At 41.8% G+C, this 18,114-nt stretch overlaps 1 protein-coding gene across 2 annotated transcripts in view; it reads left to right on the top strand.

Annotated features, from left to right (window-relative positions):
- Positions 1–18,114, top strand: part of LOC144612662 (myosin-IIIb-like) — a 250,549-nt gene that overhangs the window by 17,172 nt on the left and 215,263 nt on the right. For both annotated transcript variants that reach the window (XM_078451161.2, XM_060621589.3), the window contains exons 2-3: positions 5,649–5,785; positions 8,296–8,341. The gene's annotated coding sequence lies outside the window, so the exon portion shown is untranslated. The remainder of the gene's footprint in view (positions 1–5,648; positions 5,786–8,295; positions 8,342–18,114) is intronic.

The raw sequence follows: 18,114 nt of genomic DNA, 5'->3' as shown, positions 1-18,114 counted from the left end.
AATTATTTGAGGGGCGCCTGGGTGGCTCAGCCGGTTAAGTGTCCGACTTTGGCTCGGGTCATGTTCTCACGGTCCGTGAGTTCAAGCCCCGCATCGGGCTCTGTGCTGACAGCTCAGAGCCTGGAGCCTGCTTCAGATTCTGTGTCTCCCTCTCTCCTGACCCTCCCCCGTTCATGCTCTGTCTCTCTCTGTCTCAAAAATAAATAAACATTAAAAAAAATTATTTGAATAAAAATGGTCCCCAATTTTTCAAATCTCATTAAAACTACGTGAAGCATAATGACCCTAACCAAAAAAGAAGGAGGAAAAGGGCAGAGGGAGGAGGAGGAGGGAGGAGGAGGAGGAAGAGGAAGAAAACTACACCAAGGCACAGCCTAGTAAGATTTCTGGGAAAATCTTAAAACCAGCTTAGCAGAAAAAGGTCAGGTTACACTCAGAGGAGCAAAGATAATGACAGCAAGTTTCTCGTCAGAAAACACACACAGAAGCAAAGCACAAACAGTGGAGCAACATCTTAAAAGGACTGGAGAAAACAGTCAATACAAGATTTTATACCCCAAAAAATGCCATTCAGAAAATGAAGGGAAAATAAAGACTTTACAGACATACAAATGCTGAATGAATTTATCACCTAGAAATTCAAAGTACAAGCAGCAGTAAAGAAAGTCCATCAGGCAGAAGCAAATTATACTAGATGGAAATAGAGATCTACAAAAAAGACTGAAGAATATTGAAAGTAATAACTACATGGGTAAATATATATGATTTGAATCTATATTTAAAATAGCTCTATAAAAGATAATTGATTGGTCATTAGTCATCAGGGAAATGGAAATCAAAACCATGATGAAATACCACCAGGAAGGCTATAGTCAAAAAGACAAATAGTCACATGTATTGATGAGGATGTGGAGAAATTGTAACCCTTATAACTGCTGATGGGAATGTAAAATGGTGCAGCTGCTCTGGAAAATAGTCTGGCAGTTCCATAAAGGGTTAAACATAAAGTTACCCTATGACTCAGTAATTCTACTCATAGGTACACACCCAAATGAAATGAAAACACATGTCCACACAAAAACATGTACATGAGTATGGTTAACCTTAAAAAAAAGGCAACCTGTGCTGACAGCTCAGAGCCTGGAGCCTGCTTTAGATTCTGTGTCTCCCTCTCTCTCTGCTCCTCCCCTGCTCATACTCTCTCTCTCTCTCTCTCAAAAAAAAATAATAAATAATAAATAATAAAAGAGCCAGATATTTTACCAGTAAAATTAGTTTATTTGGGAATAGAAAAGAATTGCAATTTGGGACAAGTCAACTATGGTGAACCATGGGCAAGTTCAGAGAACAGAGAAGAGGGGCTTGCTTTTACAAGGGAAAAAGAAGCTGTGAGGGACTGTGACAGCTTCTCATTGGCTGAATGTGGTGGTTTCTCATTGGTTGGGCTGTTGCTAGGCAAGGAGAAATTCTTCCTTCTTCTTGATAGAGTATGTAGAGTAAGCTTCTTCCTGTCGGGGAATATGAGATATGCTTCTAACAGTGAGTGATAGTGCTTGAGAGGTAGTGCATGAGAGCTCCTGACTCCAGTTTAAATAAGGTTTCCTTGGGGCACCTGGGTGGTTTAGTCATTTTAGAGTCCAACTCTTGATTTTGGCTCAGGTCATGATCTCATGGTTATGAGATTGAGGCCCCATGTCAGGCTCTGTGCTAGACATGGAGCCTGCTTAAGATTCTCTCTTTCCTTCTCCCTCTGCCCCTCCTCCTAAATAAATAAATAAATAAATAAATAAATAAGGTTTCTTTATTTATTTTCAGAGCGTTCATACCAACATTATTCATTAACAGTTCCAAAGTGGAAATAACCTAAACGTCCATCAACTGATGAAAGGATTTAAAAAGTAATATATTTACATAATGGAATATTATTCAGCAATTATAAGGAATAAAATATTGATACATATGACAACATGAATGAACCTTGAAAGTATGCTAGGTGAAAGAAGCCAATCATAAAAAATGACATATTGTATGATTCCATTTATATGAAATGTCCAGAAAAGGCAAATCTATAGAGACAGAAAAGAAATAGCTAGAAGAATGGGAGATTTGGGAGATATAGGTTAAAAGGGGTTTCCTTTTGGGATGATTAAAATATTCTGGCATTATATAGTGGTAATGGTTGCACAATCTTGTGAATATACTAAAAACCACTGAATTGTACACTTTCAAAGGGTGAATTATATAGTATGTGAATTATATCTCAATAAAGCTGGTACAAAAATGATAATTGTTTAAACAAAAATAACAATTAATTGTGAGTTTTATAGTATAACATATGTATAAGTAGGATGCATGAAACATAGTATAAAGGCCTAATGGGAAGAATTGGAAATACACTATTATAAGGTTCTCTATGTAAAGTGATATTTTACTTGAAAGCATATCATGCTATATTAATGACGTATAGTACAACCCCCAAAAGCAAACACTAAAATAAGAAAATGAAGAGTCAATAAACCATGTAAGGAGATAAAATGAAATTGTAAAAAGTACTCAATAGAAAAGGAAGAAAAGTAGAGGGAAAAGAATAAAGAACAGATGAGACAAATAGAAAATAAAAAAACAAGATGATAGGCTTAAAGCTAGCTTTATATTACATGTAAATAGTCTAAACACTTCAATTGAAAGACATAGATTGTAGGGGTGCCTGAGTGGCTCAGTCAGTTAAGTGTCTGACTGCAGCTCAGGTCATGATCTCATGGTTCGTGGATTAGAGCTTTGCATTGGGCTTGCTACTATCAGCACAGAGCCTGCTTCAGATCCTCTGTCCCCTTCTCTCACTGGCCCTCCCTCACTCACACTCTTGTTTTCTCTCTCTCTCTCTCAAAAATGAATAAAAATTTTCTAAAAAATGGGAAAAGTTTACCATGTTAATACCAATCAAAGCTGAAGTGGCTATGTTTATATCAGACAAAGTAGATTTTAGAGTTAAGACTATTACCAGGGATACAAAATGTCCTTTTCTAGTGGTGAAAGAGCCTGTTCATTAAGAGGGCATAAAAATCCTAAGTATTATGCCCCTACTAACAAAAATACATGAAGTGAAGAGGCATCCAACTCCTGATTTCAGCTCAGGACATAACCTACTGGTTAGTGAGTTTGAGTCGTGTCAGCTCTGTGCTGACAGTGCAGAGCCTGCTTGGGATTCTCTTTCTCTCCCTCTCTCTCTGCTCTCCCTGACTCTCTGTCTTTTTTTCAAAATAAATAAATAAATAAATAAATTTTTAAAAATAGAATAAAATACATGAGTGAAAACTAACAAATGCAAAGTAGACAAGTCTTCAATTATAGCTAGAGATTTCAATGCCCCTCCTTCAATAATCAATAGGATAAGTAGAGAAAATTAGAAAATCAATAAGAAGGGGCACCTGGGTGGCTCAGCCAGTTAAATGTCCTTCTTCAGCTCAGGTCATGATCTTGTGGTTTGTGAGTTTGAGCCTAGCATCAGGCTCTGCACTGACAGTGTGGAGACTGCTTGGGATTCTCTCTCTCTCTCTGCACCCCCTCTACTTGCTCTCTATCTCTAAAAATAAATAAACTTAAAAAGTTATTTAAAAAAAAATAAAATCAGTGAGGAAATAGAAAATCAAATCAACACTATCAACCAAGTAGACATAATTGACATTTAGAGAACATGCCATCTAATAAGAGTGGAATACATATTCTTTTTATATTATGGTCCATTTACTAAGACAGACCATATTCTGCTGCAAAAAGAGTCTCAATACATTTAAAAGGATTCACCTTTTAAACATGCTCTGTTTTCATAATGGAATTAAATCACTCAAAACATGCTCTGTAATCATAATGGAATTAAATAAGAAACCAACAAGAGAAAGATCTCTGGAAAGTTTCCAAACCTTTAGAAGCTCAAGAATATATCTCTAAATGGGTCAAAGAAGAAATCAAAAGAAAAATTAGGAAGTATTTTAAACTGAATGCAAATAAAACCACAGACTGTCAAAGAGCAGGTTAGGGCAGGTTAGAAGGGGTTGTAAAGCGTCCCAAGGAAAGTTTTGAGGGTAATGGTTATATTCACTGTCTTATTTATGATGTGATTCACTCTCTTGAGGGGGATAATTTCATGGGTTTATAGAAATGTCAAAACTTACCAAATTGTATATTCTAAATATGTGCAGTTTATTTTATGTCAATTATATTTCAGTAAAGTTGTTTAAAAAGTCTTTTAAAAAGCTTATAGATGCTGCAAATGTAAAATAAACCAGAAAATAACATATTTTCATTAATTAACCTTCTGACACATCTTTAAAGGAATTTTTTTTTCTAGGGATTTTTGCTGAATACTCTTTAATTGCCTTTCAACATGGCAAAGGTTTTGTAGCATTATGTTCTACAACAAAAATAGAAAGAATTCAGTCTTTCCTCTATCATTGTTAATTGAAATTGTTTTTTTTATTTTTTATATTTGAGAAAAGTTTCAACTATTTTACTCCGCTGGTGACAATTATGGTATCATTAGACATCACCAGTATAAGGTGAATCAGATACACCAAAACGAGATTTGCGTGTGTTGTGATTTACGACGTACTTGCTAGCTTTAGTGCTGCTCTAGGATTGGGCCCCGTTAACACAGGAACTTTGATACTTTTTCTTTTGTGCAGTTCTAGTTGAATAAACTGCCTTTTAAAGTATAATTACTGAGTGCCTATAGGCACCAGGCAACATTCTAGGTGCTTCAGGTATAGCAGGGAATGAAATTGGCAAAAAAATTCTTTGTCTTTGTGGAGCTTATATATATATATGTATTATTTATTTTTGAGAGAGAGACAGAATGCGAGTAGGTTGGGGCAGAGAGAGGGAGACACAGAATCTGAAGTAGGCTCCAGACTCTGAGCTGTCAGCACAGAGCCCAATGCGGGGCTCGAACTCACGAGCTGTGAGATCATGACCTGAGCTGAAGTCAGATGCTCAACCAACTGAGCCACCCAGGTGCCCCAAGTGAAGCTTATATTTTAATGGCAGGAGACATAAAGTAATAGAACTCAACATTTATAAGATGATGTATTATTAAATTCTATGACAAAAAATAAAGAAGGAAATGAGGTGGAATTTTATACAGTGAGGTTAGGGGAAGCCCTGCTGAGAAGGTGACTTTTGAGAGAAGATCTGAAGAATCTGAGGGAGAAAGCCATGGGGATATCTGGAGGGAGAATGTTCCCTGTAGAAGGACAGCGTGTGCAGAGACTTGAGGCTGGCATGTGTAGGAAGTGGTGAGGAATGACATAGTTCCTGCAGGGTGAAAAAGGCAAGAGAAGTCAGAGAGGAAATCAGAGAGGTGTAACATCCAGAATTGTATAGAAGTGCAATTTTTACCCAGGGTACGATGGGAGCCATTGCAGGATTTTGAGCAGAGGGGTGACATGATTTGATTTGTGTTTTACCACTATCACTGTATTGGGTTGAACAGTGGCCCCTAAAAGATTTTCAAGTCTTAATCCCCAGTACCCGTGAATGAGAACTTATTTGAAAATAGATTCTTTGCAGATATGATCAAGTTAAGGATCTCAAAATAATATCAGACTGGATTTAGGATGGGCCCTAAACTCAATGACTATCATCCTTATAAGGAGAAAAATGGCCACAGAAACACCTAGAGACACAGAGAAGAAGACAATGTGAAGACAGAAGCAGAGATTGGAGTGATCTGTCTACAAGACCAAGGGACACCAAGGATTGCCTGCAACCACCAGAAGCTGGGAGAGAGGTAGGGAACACCTAAGTTCTCCCTCCAACGCATGCGGAAGTAAGCAACTCTGCTGAGACCTTGATCTCAGACCTTTGGCCTCCAAAAGTCTGAGAGAGTCAATTTCTGTTTTAATCTACCAAATTGGTGATAATTTGTGAGGGCAGCCCTAGCTCATGAATATAGTGATGTTGGCTTCTGTGTGGAGAGTTGACAGTAGGTCAAGTAAAGGAAGCCTGTCAGGAGGTTACTGTGCAATCCAGGTGAGACTGGTCCTTGGAACACAGTTGGTGCAGTGTGGGGGTAAGAAACAGTCAAGTCTTGGAGATATTTTAGAGGTAGAGCCGAGAGGATCCGTTGGCAAGTTGGAGGTGGCGTTTGAGAGAAAGAAGTTTGGTAGAAAGGTGTGTGGATGCTGAGTAGCTAAAGAGGTGGACTGTGCTGGTTCTTACGTTCTTGTTTCTAGGCTCATGTCTCTCTGCAGACCACCCTTCAGCTATTCTAGCTTGGTCCACTTTCAGTTCTGCTGAAAGGAGATGCTAGAGGCGATTCCTCACACCAAGCCTGGGGTGGAAGGGGGCGCTGTTCCATCATGTTGACTTCCTGTTCCTGTCAGTGACACTGCAACAGTAGATGGTTCCAATTTCTTCACACTCCCAGAACCAGCCTCACCGGGCCCCCTCAGAGGTACTGGCACCTTCTGACTTTGGTTCCCTCCTCAGAAGTCTAGCTCTGTGGGCCCCTCCTCACAGACTGTAGGTTCAGATAACCCCAACCCTCCTTTCTGTTCCCCTAGCTCTTGGGGTAGTGGCTTCTTTGAGCACTGACCACCTCTGTGCTACCTCAGAGGTCCTCTTTTGTCTTTTCAGTTCTCTATTACCTTGTTAAAACTATTTTTTTTAAGATTTTTAATTTTAGTTTAAATTTATTTATTTTTTTGAGAGAAGAGAGCGCAAGTGAGTGAGGGGTAGTAGAGAGGGAGAGAGAGAATCCCATGAGGGATGGGGGGGAGACAAAGAGAAAGAGAAAGGGAAAGAGAAGGAGGAAGAAAGAAAGAAAGAAAGAAAGAAAGAAAGAAAGAAAGAAAGAAAGAAAAGAAAAGAAAAGAAAGAAGCAGGGCTCACCTGAAGTGGGGCTCCAGCTCACCCGATGTGGGACTCAAACTCAGGAACTGTGAAATCATGATCTGAGCTGAAGTCAGATACTTAATGACTGAGCCACCCAGGAGCCCAGTTAACAATGATTTTTAGTCAGCTCTTGGGTGACTCAGTCTGTTAAGCCTCTGACTTTGACTCAGGTCATGATCTCACCGTTTGTGGGTTCAAGACCTGCTTGGGCTCTTGTGCTGACAGCTCAGAGCCTGGAGCCTGCTTTGGATTCTCTGTCTCCTTTTCTTTCTGCCCCTCCCCTGCTCATACTTGCTCTCTCTCTCTCTCTCTCTCTCTCTCCCTCTCAAAAATAAACATCAAAATAATTTAAAAAAAAACTGTTGTGTTTTCAAGTTCCCCAAAAGACTGACCAATGCTGAAAGCATGGATGACTCCTAGAAACATGTGTACAAAGAGGCTGTGGGAGCAGCAGGTTTGGAGTCTGGGTTTGGACAACTTCCATTTAGATGCCTATTAGATAGCATGAGATATCCAGGAGAGATGTTGGCTCTGATTTTTGAGCAGGGGAGACGTTGGGCTGGAGACAGTGATGTGGAAGTCACCAACACAGGCAGGTGTTTAATGCCACAAGCCCGCAAGTCTGTCTGGAGATGCTTTGGTCCTATTTTTCTTTTTGATCCCAAGTGTCTCAGCACAGATCTTGGCACAGAGAAAAGGCTTCCTAAAGATTTGTTGAATGAAGGACACATGGTTAAAAGAATCAGCAAATGGCTTAGTTGAGTTGTTGTGCCTGCAATAGTCAACTGCTTTCGGAATGAAAAGGAAGTTTCCTAGGAATGGGGACTACTTGGGCACGAGGAACATGATGAACTCTTCGTCACCCACTTGCAGGTGCAGAAACCAGGTGACCGGCTCCAAAGATGGCATTTTCCTTTAACAGCAAGTATCCTCTTGGAGTTGTTTGGAAACCAAGGTCTGATTTCTCTCAGTCCAAAACTAGTGTTTGGAAAAAAAAGACTCCAGCTCCCAGAAGCTCAACATACCCCCCTGCCCCCACCTCCCCACCACCTCCCTGTCTGGTCTGAGCTTCCTTATGGAATAAAACTTGGCCTTTTTGCTTAGTGTTTCTTTCTTTTATTCACCCTGGCCTCACACTTACCGTCTGCTTCAAGTTCCAGTGAATGATTAATTATTCATCCCTCCTAGTCCTTTATCTTGGGAGCCGGACTTCTCCGGGTTAGTCTCACCGGGTCGAGTAGAACAATGGCAGGTAAGGTTCTTCCTCCTCTGGCCAGGAGCTGAGTGAGTGAAAAGTACTGCCTGGACCCTGGCATCCAGGTGGCCACAGCAGGCTGGCACAGGCTGAGGCCCGCAGGTGCTGGGTGGCTGTCTTAAGTCTCCTTTTTTGCTTGTTTGTTTCAGTGGCCTCGGAGGTGAGCAGTGAAAGCCCCGAAGGAAACAAAACAGGGTAAGGGAAAGAAGTCCCAAAGCCATGTCTTACAACTTGGAGAACCGGACTGTATGTAGGCCTAGCTGATGTGCCCAAGTTGGGCTTGATCTTTCTGGCGTGTGCTGCTTTTCATCCCAAAGAAGAATTTCCCTTTTTAAAACGAGTAAGTCTACATCTGCTAATCATGTGATCATGATTATGTCAGCTGCAGCGTAAGGGGAATTAAAATTAGGGAGGTTTAAGTAAATGTGATTTATAGTACGATTGCAAACTACTCCCTGTGCAACCCTCCACGTATATTTTTAACATGTTCTTGTCAGAAATATGTTAAGCAGCAGCTGTGAATTTTAGTGCAACTAGGTATGCATAGTGAATATGCACTTTCTGCCTTCTCATGAGGTCCTTTGGTGAAACAACGTTTGCTGTGCTCTCTGTGCCCCCTGCTCTCCTTGTGTGGGGGTCCTGCTGTCCAGCCTTCCCTTCTGCGGGCTGTGTGAGACCTTCCCCTTTGCAGAGGAGCCCTGAGTAGTGGTGCAAGAGGGGGGGTCCGTGCAGATGGAGGCCACAGGTTTGTCCCTACCGAGCAGGAACTTTGGAAGCAGGCAGGCTGCTGAATTGCTCAGACCTTGCTCTTTCTCAGGGCTTAGAGGAAATCATCTACCTGTTTTTCCTCTAGAGTCCCCATGTTGTAGCTTGCAGTGAGTTCTCACCACATTTTGGGAGGGCTCCAGGGTTGCCAGCCTGGGTAGGTGGTGGAAGGAAGGAGGCCTTGTCCCCTTCTCTGCACCCTCCCTTCTTCCCTATCTCCCAAGGCAGGCATCTGCTGGGCACAGGGGCAGGTGGCTGATGGAAGGCCATGTTGTGTCATCAGGAGAGGAGTGTGAGATGACAAGGTTCAGGATGGTAGAGAGACACCAGAGAGGCAGGTGGCATTCCTTCCTCTCATCACAATCCCTGCTCCCAAATCTATGTGGACCCTTTGAGGGGCTGCAAAGCCAGGGTGGGAGCATCCTGCGGGCAGCCTGTCTGCAGACAAGGGGAAACAGGGAGACCAGAGGGCTGGTAACCAAGAAGTAGCCGCAGAAAACCGCCTGCCCTCCAAGGGTGATTTTTTTTTCTTCAGTTTATCTATCTAATTTATTTATTTTTAATTTGCATTTAAGTTAGTCAGCATATAGTACCACAATGATTTCAGGAATAGATTCCTTAATGCCCCTTACCCATTTAGCCCATTCCCCCTCCCACCACCCCTCCAGTTACTCTCTGTTCTCCATATTTAAGAGTCTCTTATGTTTTGTGCACCTCCCTGTTTTTATATTATTTTTGCTTCACTTCCCTTATGTTCATCCGTTTTGTATCTTAAAGTCCTCATATGAGTGAAGTCATATGATTTTTGTCTTTCTCTGACTGACTAATTTCACTTAGGATAATACCCTCCAGTTCCATCCATGTGATTGCAAATGGCAAGATTTCATTCTTTTTGATTGTCGAATAATACTCCATTGTATATATATACCACATCTTCTTTATCCATTCATCCATCGATGGACATTTGGGCTCTTTCCATACTTTGGCTATTGTTGATAGTGCTGCTATAAACATTGGGGTGCATGTGTCCTTTCGAAACAGCATACCTGTACCCCTTGGATAAATACCTAGTAGGGCAATTGCTGGGTCATATGGTAGTTCTATTTTTAAATTTTGAGGAACTTCCAAACTGTTTTCCAGAGTGGCTGCACCAGTTTGCATTCCCACCAGCAGTGCAAAAGAGATCCCCTTTCTCTGCATGCTTGTCAACATCTGCTGTTGCCTGAGTGGTTAATTTTAGCCATTCTGACTGGTGTGAGGTGGTATCTCATTGTGGTTTTGATTTGTATTTCCCTGATAATGAGTGATGTTGAGCATTTTTTCATGTGTCGGTTGGCCATTTGGATGGAGAAGTGTCTATTCATGTCTTTTGTCTCATTTCTTCACTGGATTATTGGTTTTTTTGAGTGTTGAGTTTGATAAGTTCTTTATAGATTTTGGATACTAACCCTTTATCTGATATGTCATTTGCAAATATCTTCTCCCATTCCATCGGTTGTCTTTTAGTTTTGCTGATTGTTTCCTTCGCTGTGCAGAAGCTTTTTATTTTGGTGAGGTCCCAGTAGTTCATTTTTGCTTTTGTTTCCCTTGCCTCTGGAGATGTGTTGAGTAAGAAGTTGCTGAGGCCAAGGACAAAGAGGTTTTTGCCTGCTTTCTCCTCGAGGATTTTTATGGCTTCCTGCCTTACATTTAGGTCTTTCATCCATTTTGAATTTATTTTTGTGTATGGTGTAATAAAGTGGTCCAGATTCATTTTTATGCTTGTTGCTGTCCAGTTTTCCCAGCACCACTCCCTTGCTGAAGAGACTGTCATTATTCCATTGGATATTCTTTCCTGCCTTGTCAAAGATTAGTTGGCCATACGTTTGTGGGTCTATTTCAGGGTTCTCTATTCTGTTCCATTGATCTGAGTATCTGTTTTTGTGCCGGTACCATACTATCTTGATGATTACAACTTTGTAATACAGCATGAAGTCCAAAGTTTAATTATTTTTTTGAGAGAGACAGAGACAGCATGGGCAGGGGAGGGGCAGAGATAGAGGGGGAGAGAGAGAATCCCAAGTAGGCTCGGCATCTTTAGCGCAGAGCCTGACATGGGGCTCAAACTCATGAAACCATGAGATCATGACCTGAGTCGAGAGAGTCTGACGCTTAAACAAGCTAGCCACCTAGGCGCCCCCCAAGGGTGATCTTTTAATGCTTACATAGCCCACTCAAAAAAGACACAGCCTTTTTTGAGAGTTTATTATGATTTTGAAGTGACTGCAGAGTGTGCTCTGTGATCACAGACACATCAAGAGCTCAGTGTGTTCACCTTTGGTAATGCTTAACAGCAAAGCTGGTGATTGGACCCATCTCCCTTCTCGTAATGAGGCAGCAGTGGATTGAGTGAGCACATTTTCTTCCAAGACACTGGGCTCTGTGAGAACCAGGTGAGGGCCATGCTCGGTGCAGTTTGTTGGGAGCAGCCGTTTCCAAGCATTTGCTCCTTCTCCTGCTGAAGAACTGAATGCTTTTGTCTTCTCGTCCCCACGACCCTAGCCCACCTCCAGACCCTCAGGGGCGGCTTCTTCTACTTTGGGAGTAACTGCTTGTCAAGCCCTGAGTTGGAAACATGAAGAATGTTTTCCTGGAGGATACCCCGCAGATGGGAGACCCCCTAGTGGGGATCGTCAGAGACTTTGCTTTCCGTTTCTAACCAGAATGAAATCAGTCATTCTCCATATGACATCAAAACCCTCACTGATGAGTAAGAAATACCTTATCATAAGGTATTTTTTGTATCATAAGGATCTTTTGCCTAAAAAGATGATGTATTTTGGTATCTTGGCTCTGACACATGACTTGGGTGTATTTTTAACCAAAAAACATTTGCTCTAGTACATTTGAATGCCATCAATCTGCTTTTTCTTCAGTGATGACCTTGAGCTCAGGCAGAATCTGGCTGGATTGTGACTAGGCATTTTTTTTCTTTTTTGCCAAATAAACCCATTTCATGTCAAAATAGGAGGTGATGTGACAAGTTAAACAGATACTGAAATATAAGCATAAAGAAAACAAAAAAAATGTGCTGTCAAAAATTCATGATAGAAATTATTGACATTTTCTTAATTTTCTATGCACTGTTAAACTCATAATTCCTTTAGAAAATTTTTTAAATAAATGTTTTCTTAAACCAGTCAGGAGGCAGTGAGGCTTTTTACTATTAATAGTCCCCGTGTAAATTTTTAGTGGCCTTGAGCTTGTGGCCAGGTTCTTGCAGGATTGGGTCAGTTTATAGATACAGTGTGCTTGGAAAGACAAGTAGGAGAATGGCTTTTGGCTCATTAACTGGCTGGCCCAGGCCCCTGAGACTGGCTGTTCTTCCTGGAACAGAAGGAGCCTTAAATTGGTTTCAGGGAAACTGCCAGCCTGCCATCTCTCTCTCTCTCTCTCTCTTTCTCTCTCTCTCTCTTTCTCTTTCTCTCTCTCTGTCTCTCTCTGTCTCTGGTTCTTTGCTTTAGCCACTCTGTTTCTTTCTGTTTCTGTGTCTCTCTTCTTTGTTTTCTCTCATACCATTTATTCTGTCAGTAAATTTTACAAAATAGTGTGTATAGGGGCACCTGGGTGGCTCATTCAGTTGTGCATCTGACTTTGGCTCAGGTCATGATCTCACGGTTCCTGAGTTCAGGCCCCTTGTTGGGCTCTGTGCTGACAGCTCGGAGCCTGGAGCCTTGCTTCGGATTCTGTGTCTCCCTCTCTCTCTGCCCCTCCCCTGCTTGTACTCTGTCTCTCTCTCAAAAATAAATAAACATATAAAAAATTAAAAATAGTATATATAATTGCACGTGCATGAACACACACACACACACACACACACACACACACACACACACATTGAAAAAGGTCTGGAAATATAAACCCCCCTGATGTTTTAACAGTTATCTCTGAATGAGAGCATTACATAATATTTTACTTTTTCCTTCATACAGGTCTATGTGTTTCAGTTTTTTCAGTGAGTATGTATATCTTTTCTCATCAGAAATTTTTGATAAAACCGAGAAGTAGGATACTGAGTAATAGTCTCATATAAGATGAAGGTAGAAGGAAACTTTCCTTGGGATGTGAAAAAGCAGGTTGCACAAGATTCTTGTGTTCGGGGCAGGGACAGCATTTTGTTTGCTGGCCTCTCCCCAGGCCTGGCAGAGCAGCTTTCACAGTGTGGGCTTGGACACGTGTTTGTGGAATGAATAATTAGAGAAGGATCTATGGTGCAAAGAAGGTGATTTTGGAGGAGGCGACTAGCGGTGCTGCCAGAGATTCAGTCTACTTGACGTCAAAAGGACAATCAATGGATTGAAACGAAAATACTCTAATTGGATATAACTTGGGAAGGATCTAATAAAACTCTCATTTTAAGCCCCAGTAGTCTTTTTTTTTTTTAATTTTTTTTTTAACGTTTATTTATTTTTGAGACAGAGAGAGACAGACCATGAACGGGGGAGGGTCAGAGAAAGGGAGACGCAGAATCTGAAACAGGCTCCAGGCTCTGAGCTATCAGGACAGAGCCCGACGCGGGGCTCAAACTCACGGACCGTGAGATCATGACCTGAGCTGAAGTCCGCCGCTTAACCGACTGAGCCACCCAGGTGCCCCCCCCAGTAGTTTTTTATTAGAGAGAATATTATAGATGGGGTCCAGAAGTGGTTGCCTCAGTGGAAGAGTAAATCTGGCATATAGTTTTTAACCAAGAGTGTCCTTTGTTGGAATCCCAAATACCAGTATTTGGTTCCATGCTAAAAATATCTGTAGCAGCAATTGTGGGATGTAGGGGAAGCTCCATCCTCTCTGAGTTTGACAAGCCTGTTTCTTTCAAGGGGAAATAATGGATTTATCCAGTGCCAAACCTGCTTGTAGAGGAAGGAACCTGACCTTACAGTCTCCCCATTCCACATAATCTGGGTGTTCAGCCAGCCGGGACTTGAGGTGTCTGCCTGGCTCAGCAAAGTGCCCTGGCAGGTAGTTTCCAAACTCTCTGGAAGCAAATGCCTACAAGTATCTGGTCTGAAGACTACAAAAGTTTAGCCAGTTAGGAAATGTTAACCTGCTTCAAATGGGAGATTCACCCCAGCTATAACGTTGACAGGCAGTTAAAGCTCTGCCAAAGGAATCTTTCCAGAAACTCCAGTTCTAAAGAAGAACACTCTGAGGCTGTAATGGTGGAGAATCTCTGTTCATAGCCTTTCTCCTCAAACCACTTATCTAGGTGTCCCGTTTCCATAGAACTCACTTCTGTCGCTCTGATGTTTTCAGAATATTTTTGCTGAGTTGCTTAGGACAAAAAGAAGCGATCAGGAAGAACTCACAGAGCTTGTATTGATGGATAATTGTCTAAGGACTTGTGTGCAATTCCTGCTCATCAAGTGGTCACTTTACTTACTTGGCAGGATGAGAACGGTTTTGTGAGCAAGTGATTTTGATTTATTTTGGTCTTATAAAAAGACCTGGAGTTCTTTTCCCCCACAGTGAGTCCAAAGGAAGTATATTTTTAATGTCAAAATAACAATAAAAAAGACGGAAATTTCGACAAAGGGGATTCCTCAAGCACATTTTATGCCCAGCATTAACTCAGCTGTGTTTCTTTGTATGTGGGCAATCTGTGGTTTGCTGTCAGTCTACAAGCTGGTGTGCCTAATATCTCATGAGCGCTCACGGAAACATGACTGCTTGTGAATGGTCTTTCTCCTGAAGATGGGTGCCTTCCTGGAAGAATGGGTGCCCTTGTGTGTCCCTGCTGCCATCCCACTGTGCTTACTGTAAACTTCTCTTTAGCTTTCAGCCCATTTGAAAACCCAGAGCCCTCAGAATGGAGACAAATTGAGTTTAGGAAGACCCCGACCTTCTAAAGCCTTTGTGGCCACTCCCAACCAGCTGGGAACTGTGAAAAACTGTCTATTCATCTTCCCTGCCTCCCACATTCTCCCCTGTCTCTCCTTATTCAAATATAAGTTTTCTAAAATGGTTAAAGAGTGAGTAAGTAAAAACAGTACGGCTTCCTGTATAGAAATTACATGCTTGTTTTGATGAGGGCCATTTATTTATTAGATGCTTTGCTGCGTGTTATATTATCTTCGCAGTCTGCTGAGCCACCTCGATTGGGAGGAAATTATTGGAAGGAAATTACTGGGAGGAAATTATTTCTGAATGTAATTTTGTGCTTAATTTATAGATTTGATGCCTATGTTTTTATCGTTATTTCTGCTAGCTTGTAGAACTCTATTAATACTTTGATTATGAATTTTCTTTGTTTTTGTAGCCCTAGGCTATTTGATGGGCAGGCAGCGTTTTATAAATAAGTAGATATGGTTCACTTACAGAGAAAAAGAAGAAAATAATCAGAGAAAGTAAACTATGTGGGGGAGTGACTATAATCAGTTTCCTAATTTAAACGAAGATCTGCCCACAGAACAGAGCTTTGCAGACCTGGTGAGACCATGGCTTCTGAAATAATGGAGCCTTCAGCAACCTGCCCACTGTGCTGTAGACATGAGACACCCCAGGCCTGAACCCTCACATCCGTTTGATATGAAATAGAAGGAAAATGGTACAGAAACCTGAAGGCCTGGGGATGTTAGTCTTGATGGATATTAATTGGCCATGTGAACTTGGACAAATTATTCGCTTTCTCTAAAGCCTCAGTTTCTACATCTATAAGCGTATCAAGAATAGTGTCTATTTTCCCAGTCATTATAGCAGCTTTATACAGGAGAAATGGCATAAAGGATGTCAAACGACTTACTTGTCAAACTGTAGAGTGTGGTGCAGATATGAGGCTGCAGCCACATGCTGACACCTTCTGAGCCAAACACTGCGCGTGCATTGTATTTGGCCTGCACTCTATTTTTAAAAATAAACCTAACGTTTAAAAATGGAATGAGCTACATAACATTTTGGGTTTCTGGCTTCTCTTGAAAAAGCAAGCCCTGTGGCATACATAGGCCCCATTTCTATGTGGCAACAGTTGGCCTGAGTTTAGGTGGGCCGCAGGGTTTCCAGTTCCCTCGATCCCTGCCTTCCCTGACAATGCGAGCGGCTCCTTTTGCTGTTTGTGTGCCTGCCTGGCTCCAGTGCGCTAGAGTTCGTGACGCTTGAGGAAGATGTTGGACAGGCTGCTTTGACTTCGTGGTAAAAACCGTTGAATTTGGGGGATGCCTGGGTGGCTCAGTTGGTTAAGCCTCTGACTCTTGACCTCGGCTCAGGTCATGATCTCGTGCTTCGTGAGTTTGAGCCCCATGTTGGGCCTTGCAAGGATAACACGGAACCTGCTTGGGATTCTCTGTCTCCCTCTCTCTTCTCCTCCCCACCCTCAAAAACAAATAAGTAAACATTAAAAAGAACACATTGGATTTGGAGTGTGAAGATCAGAGCTGGAGCCACAGCTCTGGCATTTTTCAGCTGGGCCAACTTGGACAGATCACTTTACCTTTTTGAGTCTTTTTATTTATATGCAAAATAGAAATTGGTAACTGCCTCATAAGGTTTTGTAAAGGCTTTATATAAGGTAAAGACCTCAGGTTTTTAAAAAATTTTTTTTAATGTTTGTTTATTTTTGAGAGAAAGAGAGAGAGAGAGAGAGAACGTGAGCAGGGGAGGGGCAGAGAGGAGAGACACAGAATCTGAAGCAGGCTCCAGATGCGGGGCTCGAACCCATGAAACGTGAGATCATGACCTGAGCCCAAGTCGGACGTTTAACCGACTGAGCCACCCAGGTGCCCCAAGACCTCAGTTTATAAATAAGAATGAGCAACACACTTATGGATGTATATAGTAGTAGGTATATGGGTATCTATTACCCCAGGGAAGCATTGTGTTACAAACAACACAAAAATCTCTGTGGCCTACAGCAATACACACTATTTTTACTTGTGAGTTTATAAGTTGGATGGGTGGCTCTGCTGATTTTGGTTGGGCTCTCCCGTGTGTCTGGGGGCCCTTGCTGAGACATCTGTGCCAATTCAGCCCTGGTCCGTGTGTCTCATCCTGCAGCAGTCTAGCCTGGGCTTGTTCTCATGACAATGTCAGAGCAACAAGAGGGAGAAAGTGAATGTGTAAGTGCTTTTTCAAGTATTTGTGTTACGTTTATTAATGTCCCATTGATCACAGGAAGTCTCATGGCTGAACCCAGAGCCAAGGGTTGGGACACCACACACACAATGGGAAGGCACTGCAAAGTCATATAAAAAAGAGATCCAGGAAGTAAAGAGGATTTGGAGCCATTTTTGCTCTCATTCTGCCATAGGTAGGGGAAGCCACACTCCTGAAACAAATACATTCCCAAGACATTTAGTGGCTCAAATACATAGAGTTTCATTTCTCTTTAACAGTACAAGTCCTGGTTACGGGGTGGCTCTTCTGACACAGTGATCCAGGAACCCAGGGACCCTCCATTGTCTAGCTGCATCATCATCTAGGTCCCATCATTGTCACTGTCAACCCCAGGAGTTGACACACTTCTTCCTAAAGGGCCGGGTAGTGAATATTTTAGGATTTGGGGGTCATATGATCTCTCTTGCCACTACTCAATGCTTCCCTTACAGTACAAAATAAGCCATAGACAATATGTAAAGAAATGAGCATGCTTATATTCCAATAAAACTTTATTTACCAAAATAGACAGCAGGTCAAATTTGGCCCATGAGTCATAGTTTTCTAGCCCTTGCCCTAAAGCTACAGGCCTGATAGATATTGGGTTAACCTCCTATGTTAACATAGAAGATACTTTTATTAAATGTTTTGGCCACAGGACAAGAGGAATTTCCACCTTTCCAGCCTGCTATCTGGTACCAAACCAATAAATCAATTCTCACATACACATTTTTCATGCAGCAGCTCCCCACTTTGAGATACCAATTTCTGTGTCAGTGAGTTTAACTGCTAACACCCACCCCCATCCCAAACCCCAAGATGTGTAATAGCACAGACCTAATAGGAAAGTAGGTATATAGCAGTTAAGGCAAGTATTCCTGATCAAAGAGTATCTCTCCTTCACAGGGAGATTTAAGACTGTGAATCTACTTCCTTTCCCTCTTGGGGTCTTGCCACCCTCTCATTTTGACCTGCACCTACTAGATAAAAGAAGAAAGAGCATGGAGAAAAAAATACCTATTTCTTAAAGGTTTTGGTCATAAATAGCACATATTACTTCTCATTTTCCATTGGGGATA

Source organism: Panthera onca, chromosome C1, assembly GCF_046562875.1.
Source record: "Panthera onca isolate mPanOnc1 chromosome C1, mPanOnc1 haplotype 2, whole genome shotgun sequence".
In the NCBI taxonomy this organism is placed as follows: Eukaryota; Metazoa; Chordata; class Mammalia; order Carnivora; family Felidae; genus Panthera; species Panthera onca.
This window is presented reverse-complemented; position numbering and strand designations above follow the sequence as displayed.